General features: G+C 50.3%; 1 protein-coding gene across 1 annotated transcript in view; it reads right to left on the bottom strand.

Moving 5' to 3' along the window:
* Nucleotides 1-1105, bottom strand: part of IARS1 (isoleucyl-tRNA synthetase 1) — a 41785-nt gene extending 40680 nt beyond the window's left edge. Inside the window, exon 1 of the mRNA XM_004620127.2 lies at nucleotides 983-1105. The gene's annotated coding sequence lies outside the window, so the exon portion shown is untranslated. The remainder of the gene's footprint in view (nucleotides 1-982) is intronic.
* Nucleotides 1106-5270: the final 4165 nt, after the last annotated feature.

Genomic DNA, 5270 nt, shown 5'->3' on the forward strand with positions numbered 1-5270 from the left:
TTGAATAATACTTCTTTCAAGAAAGAAACTATAGGGGGATGGAGAGATAGCACAGCGGGCAGGGCGTTTGCCTTGCATGTGGCTGACCCGGATTCTATTCCCAGCATCCCATATAGTCAGTCCCCTGAGCACCTCCAGGAGTAATTCCTGAGTGCATGAGCCAGGAGCAACCCCTGTGCATTGCCGGGTGCGACGCAAAAAAAAAAAAAAGAAAAAAAAAGAAAAGAAAGAAAGAAAGAAAGAAAGAAAGAAAGAAAGAAAGAAAGAAAGAAAGAAAGAAAGAAAGAAAGAAAAAACCTATATGGCTGGATGCAAAGCGCGATCCCTCATTTATTCTACAAACACGCCCCCTATTGCAGTTTTCCCATCACAGTCGCTCACCCTCATTCTCCCTCCACCGAGTGAAAACACGCTTTCCAAGCCAGCTCTCTTTTGCTAGGGTCCTTTGCTCTCCCCCCGTCCGATACTAACCACCCTCCAAGCCCCTGGCCCACGCCAGCTGCGAGGTCTTCTCCACCCTCCTGCTCGGCGCCCGGGCTCGCGCGCCCAGGGGAGCGGGGCCCCAGCTCCCCGCTGCAGGGTTTCTTCCAGTCCATCTGGGGCTCATTTGCTCCCGCGAGGCCTCGACTTCCCCTTCCACTGGCCATATCCTGCATTTCTCCAGAAACGCTCCGTCCCACCAAACCCTCCGCGACCCACCCAAACGGCGCGTTCCCAAGTTCCAGGCGAACCGGGGGCAACTCCCGAAGACTGCCAACTTCCCGCCCGAGAAGCACGCCCAGGTCTCGAGCCGCTCGCGGCTTCAGACCCAAGACCACCTGGAACCGACGCGGGAACCGACGCGGCGGCAGCTGACCCTTTAAGAAAGAGAAACCCAACGTCCCGCGGGAGCCCGGCCCGCCAGACGGGGCTGACGAGCCAGGAGGGCCGCGGCCAGGAAGGCGCCTCTCTGGGGGGCCACGCGGGCAGAAGGGGGCTGTACCTGAGGCGCCCCGCGGACTGCAGCCCCGGGAACTTTCGGAAGGAAGCCGGTCCACGCTGCGACCAGGCCGGCGTGTGTCCGCAGGTGATGCAACGCCCTGACAGCGCCCGGAGGAGAGGCCGGCCCCACCAGCCAATCAGCGCGCGTGGTTCCTCACTCGCCAGCAAGACGAGTGGCTATTGGCTGCGACAGCCGGCCACGCCCTCCCGGGGCGCCGCGGGGGCCGCCGGGAAGGCGGCGGGGCGCAGAGGACGGTCCGAATCCTGCTGGCCGCTCGGGCTGGACCACGGCGACCGCAGGTGTGACCGCGTCCTGCGAGATGCCGGGGGCACAGGCGCGCTTCCCCCCGCGCTCCCACTGTGTGAGGCGGCGACCGGACTCGGCCTTCCTCTGGGTAACGGCCCACCGCGAAGCGAGTGTCCCTCCCTCCGGGGCCGCCTGACCCCGATTTTCGCCTTGAAGTGAGAAGTGACCGTGTGGGTGGGTAGGACAGAACGGAGAGGAGGGGAATGCGTGGCATGAACGCTGACTTTTGCTTTTTCAAGAGCCGGGGCCGAACCCAGCGCCCCACAGACAGGCTCTACCTCTGAGCCTCATCCCAGCCCTCAATCAGTTCTGTAATGAAAGCAAAATCTGCTTATTTATTTCCTTGAGCCGGTTACTTACACATTTATTGGTATTGTGTGTCAGCGCGGCACTTTTGGGTCTGTTGGTTAAAAACAGGACAGGGGGCCGGAAAGATCCCGAGAACCACATACAATCCTCCAAGTGATCCCTGAGCTCAGAGCCAGGAGTTAGCCCCGAGCACCCTCGTGTGTGGTCCCAGCGCTCCTACACCCCAACTCCCCCCTCCCCCGCCCGCCCCCGATACGCACATAGATCCAAGGACCTGAAACTAAGATAGGCATTTTTTAATTATTTTTCTTCTTGGGTCATACCCAGCAATGTTCAGGGGTTGGTTACTCCTGGCTCTGCACTCAGAAATTACTCCTGGCAGTGATCGGGGGGCCAACCCGGATTGGCCTTGTGCAAGGCAAACACCTTCTGTTGTGCTATCGCTCCAGCCCCCCCAAATGACATTTTTGGCCTTTATAATCTAGAGTACTCTGAGAAAGGGTGATATGAACACAAAAATTCATCTCAAAATCACATAAGATCCTTTCTGTAAGGGATTAGTTTTTCACGTACTTGCTCCAATGTTTAATTCTACAGTCACACATGTATTGTGAAGTTGTACACTGCCGTTTATTAACTAAATCTGTGAAGTGTTTGACGTCTTCAAGTTCTCAACTTGTTACCATTTCCCCCCTCCATTTTTGGTGTACATCGAGTAGTGCTCAGTGTTCACTCTTGGCCTTTTGCTCAGGAATCGCTCTGGTTGTGCTTGGGGCAATATATGTGGTACCAGGGATTGAAACCCCCTGTTGGCCCTGTGTGTCTCCAGCCACCTTTAGTCCATTTTTTGTCAATCCAAGAACAGAAGAACAGTCCAGAATAGGTCAGGGTAGAATTCCAACACAGGAGAAAAAGGTGGGCATGGCAGGTCTGTTTCTTTAAAAACTGGGTTGGGATGCAGCACTAAGTGCAGTAGCTAAGATTTAGAATCAACCTAGACATCCAACAACAGATCAGTTGATCATCAAGTTGTGGTATATGCACATAAAATACTACACTGCTGTAAGATATGATGAAATAATGCAATTTGCTGCAATGGGGATGGAACTGGAAGATAATGTTAAATGAAATAAGGCAGAAGAAGGATAAACAGAGGATGATATCACTTATACATATTTAAAGTAATTGGATGAAGAAAGTCAATATTTTTAAAGGGTGGGGCGGGGGGGACACCTAGAACACCCTTAGTCCCAAAGTATAGGGAAGAGACGAAGAGAGCTAGTGGAGGGGGTGGGGGAGATGAGACAGATAAGAAGCAGCAGGTGCAAGGGCCAAGAGATATGGGTGGTGTGAAGGACTGATAGCGGTGCTTGGGAAAGCATTTGCGATGCTGAGGACTGATCCCAGGTCAGTCGTGTAGGAAAACACCTACCCGCTGTCTATCACTCCGGCCCCAATAATCAAACTTTTAAAAAGGTGCCTGTCAAGATGGCAGGCCTGGGAGCAGGTAGGACTGGAACCTGGGAATACTGTGGGAGGAAGTCCAACACTGGTGCTGGGACACTGTCTAAAGCCCAATTATGAACAACTTTGTAAATCTCAGCTTTAATAAAATAAAATTTGGGGGGAAAAACTGGACTGAGAAACAGTTTATGTTGTAAGCATGGGAAAGAGTTGAGGGGAAAGATTCCATGTGATCAAACACTTAATTTGCTTTTTGGGGGCCACACTGGGGACGCTCAGGATTATTCCTGGCAGGGCTCAGGGGACATAGGGGATGCCCAAGATTGAACCCAGATTGGCTGCATTGGCTGTGTACAAAAGTGCACTCTACCCACTCTATAATTGTTGATCGATAAACCCTTATTTTCCAATTTAGATGTCAATGGGCAATGTCAAACTGAAAAAGCAATAAATCAGCATAAGCACTGGGGACACTGAAACATAGTATGCCTAACTATGAGTAACTTTGTAAACCACGGCATCTTAATAATTTTTTAAAAAATCAGAATAAGCTTAAGTAAAAATGAGAAATATCAGAGCTAATGGATAAAATTACTAAAGGTGGATCTATCTCAGGAATAGCAGGGCTGAGCAAGGCTGGTGTGACTAACCTAGATAGAGGGAGTAACAGGCTTAAATGGTTACAGTTCCCTTGATACCCTGAGAGTTCAGGGTTTAGGCCCCCTTTGAGTCTGACTTATGTTGTGATGTGTAGAACCAAACAGTTTGATTCAGTGGGCTAGGACTAAGATTTATTTGCAGCATCTGCTTCTGCCCCTGAACCTAGATGCTATGCCAGGAGGAAACCGAAGATGGGCTCTGAGTGGACAGATATTAAGAGACCATCTTAGAAGGGACCCTTCCCGTCTCAGTGAGCCTCTCCAGTAACACCATAATCCTCCAGGGAGGAGCAGAGAGAAGTAATCCTCACGGGATCGTGACCAAACTGCTGATTTGTGAGCAATAAGACTGCTCCTGGGATTGCTCTTAGGCAAAACAGACTGTGCATTAGATGCTGGGTGTGATCCAAAGGAAAAAAAAAAAAACCAACAAAACCCTCGAATTAAAAAAAAAAAATAAGCCTTGGACTTAACATTGAAAAGCCCATCTCTGTTAATTCCTGGAGGCTAAGACAGGAAACTTCTAGTTCTCACAGAACTCTCCTATGTTGCCAGCCCAACAGTTCTGCATTCTGGGGCCTGAAGGACTGCCCAGGGTCACAAAGCTGCTGCTTTGCAGGCATCTGGTCATGAGTTCAAATCCCTGGTGTCCCACATGCCCTGAGTGCAACCCTAGCAGCTCTGCTGTCTCCCAGTGCGACCAGGACTTCCCTGATGCACCCATGTCTGGTGTAGGCACTCGCCACAGAGAAGTGGTGCTGTGACTCCTGATGAGCAACTTAAAAGACAATGTGAGTGTGTGAGTGTCACCACCAAGAAGTCCAACTCCTGGCTGGCATACATGGGCACCACAGGTATAACGTGGGCTTCTGCTAAGAGTGGGACCCCCACCCTCGCAGTGAGTGTGTGTGCAAGCACAGGTAAGGGAGTGCAAACCCCAGTGTCCATATGGCTCAATGGACAACCTCTGATGAGGACCACAGCTCAAAGAGTGCTCCCCTGGGCCAGGCACGTGCAGTCACCCCCTTGACCACAACCAAGACAAGAAAGTAAAAATATAACATTTGCATTTTAATCTTGTTCACATCAAGAAACAAGTCCTGACCTCAAAAGCTGACCTGTATTCAACTTTTAGGAAACAACACCCCCCCCCCCCAAATGGAGAGGAGGTATATCTCACACAATCGAAAATAAATATTTTAGGGAGTCAATAATGTATACAAAGTCTGATTTAGAAAACGCAAGTGTTCTGGTCGATGCACTGTTCCATCAGGAGCTACCCACTGTTTCCGAGGCGGGGATATAAAAAATGATCCTGAGGGACCACCTTGTGCTTGATGCTTTTCAGAGCTCAGGTTAATTTTTCTGAAGTGATGACTTAGGAAGATTGAAGAAATTCACAGAAAAAGAATCGCCCAGTGAAATCCACCAACCAGATTTTGATTATTCCTTCACTCTGAACACTTTTGGTGAGCTAAAATTATCTTCTAAATCACCAATTCCGCATCTTTGTCTTCTTTTTCAGCAGGGAATGGAGGCAAACCCAGGGC

This window comes from Sorex araneus, chromosome 2, assembly GCF_027595985.1.
Source record: "Sorex araneus isolate mSorAra2 chromosome 2, mSorAra2.pri, whole genome shotgun sequence".
Lineage (NCBI taxonomy): Eukaryota > Metazoa > Chordata > Mammalia > Eulipotyphla > Soricidae > Sorex > Sorex araneus.